This window comes from Anoplopoma fimbria, chromosome 12, assembly GCF_027596085.1.
Source record: "Anoplopoma fimbria isolate UVic2021 breed Golden Eagle Sablefish chromosome 12, Afim_UVic_2022, whole genome shotgun sequence".
Classification (NCBI taxonomy): Eukaryota; Metazoa; Chordata; class Actinopteri; order Perciformes; family Anoplopomatidae; genus Anoplopoma; species Anoplopoma fimbria.
The window spans coordinates 676,191-678,592 of record NC_072460.1 but is presented as its reverse complement, the minus strand read 5'-3'; positions in this window follow the sequence as shown (position 1 = coordinate 678,592).

Genomic DNA, 2,402 nt, shown 5'->3' with positions numbered 1-2,402 from the left:
TCCACCTCCCTTACACCTCCTCCTCCATATATATATATAAATATATATATATATATATATATTTATATATATATATATATATTTATAGGTATATATATCTATAAATATATATATCTTTAAATATATATTTATAGATAAATATATATATATATATATATAAATTATATTTATAGATATATATATAAATATATATATCATACAAATATATATTTATATATATATATATAAGTCATATATATTTATATATATATATACATATATATTTATCTATAAATATATATACTTTAAATAATATTTATATATAAATATCTTAAATATATATTTATAAATATATATACATATATATAATATATAAATATATATATATATATACATTCTATAAATATATATTTATGATATATATATAAATATATATATACAAAAGAGGGATGTATAGTAACAGAGATGTACATTCCATCAAGTGTTCTGTTCATTTATGTGCCACATTAAAAGGTATTTTCCATTATGAATACTAAACTGCTCACAGCTGTATTGTATTAAGGTTCTATTGGCTGTTGTAAGGCGGAGACTTAGCATCACTTTAACCTATTCACAAAATCACAGCTAAGCTACAAATCAGTTTAATGTAATTAAGTGTCATTGTCTTCATCTCTGTTATTATATAGATATGTTTATGAGGTGAAATAGGACAGAAGGTGGAGCAGCCTTGTTCACTGTTCAGCCTGTTTCACATCATCGCTGTCGTCTTCAACAGTGTTGCTAAGCAACTGGTTGTTCCTCACTGTTACTTGAACCAGTGTTTTTCCAACACACTATGGTCCTTTCCATGTCAGCATATTACCATATTTTGAATGTTTATTTATGAGAGTATTTGCACCTTAATGTCACATTAAAGCTGTTATCTTTATCCAAAACTAGTTGCCCACATAATGGTGATGAAAATGTGGCAAACCCTACTTATATGTTACACACATTTCTACATGTGTTTATTTTGAAGCCGCCTGACTTCTGTTTTTATTTATATATTCAAATCCATCACAAACAATCATGCTGATCATATGTTGTGTTTCTCATTTGGACCACTGAGTGGGGCAGTTGTACAGTAATGGAGATTGTATTCTAATAAATTAACAATTCTCCACCCGTTTATTTCTTCCAATTGCTGAACAGGTTTGTCTGCTGGATTAATGATTGAGCTATTGGTCACTCTGGAAAATGTATATTAATAAGTCTGTGCTGGTTAACGTGAGCATTGCTTGAATCGCTCAAGTGAGTTTGTGTCGAATTAAAACATAAAAGAGAAATTATAAAAATGGATCAATACAGCAACAAAACAGAAGTATACAAACCAACATGACAATAACATCTTTTACAGACTTCTTGGAAAACTATTTCATATTCAAATATGCTATCTAACTGATACATCTTGCTTTATAAACTATTCAGTGTTATCTCTCCTTTTTCTCTGATCATTACCTTGATTTGTTGATGTCTTTGGTTCATGATCATTTTCTAATCTTATTTCATTTATTCTTCGAACCACATTTTTATGTTGCTATACAAAGTTACCATTAATATCTGGGTTTTATCGCACAAATGTTAACGCCTACAACATAGTGGAGAATAACTAAAGGAACAATAACCATAAGCCTGTAGGCTACATATTCTACAGCACAGAACATCGCAATTAGTCCTTTTCTTAGCTTATACTTCCAAACAAAAGACTTTGTTCACATCAGGGATAATGTCGGAAGTCGTGGTGTTAGATAGATAGATAGATATTCCTTTATTGATAGCATTATATCGTATCTTTTGTTCACCTCTTTGTACGGAAACATTCTGTTACTATGTCACAATGGTATGCCATAAAATATATTTGTGATAGTTTGTTTATTGGGACTTTGAAATGTTGCGGTGTCATAAATCTGTTCCTTGCTGATTATTCAGTGGGTAAACATTAATCAGATGAGGAAATTAATAGCAGGATACGCTGCAGAACTGAGGTGTGAAAAGTCAATGTGTTTATATAATGAAACAAGTTTGCTGCTAAAAGAACGTTAATTATTTGTGCTCAGCCTCTAGTCTCCATGTTGCCTCCCTCAGGTTGCACAATATTCTCTGTCAAATCTCATCTGAGGTATGAAGACTAAAGACTACATTATCAGTCATGCAAAGTGTGTATTTGTTTATTTTTGGTATAGTAATCCCATAAGGTTCTGGTGGCTCATCAGTTAATGGCCTCTTTCAGTTTGAACTAATTCTCCTACATGTGTAGTTTTGTTTTGTTTTTTTACTTGTATATAATATAAAACTTTGAGGACTCAATTAGAGCTGATTGAGTTGCCCATATAGAAATGATAAGCAGAATATAAAAAACAAATCTAAATCTTAATTCAAATGAA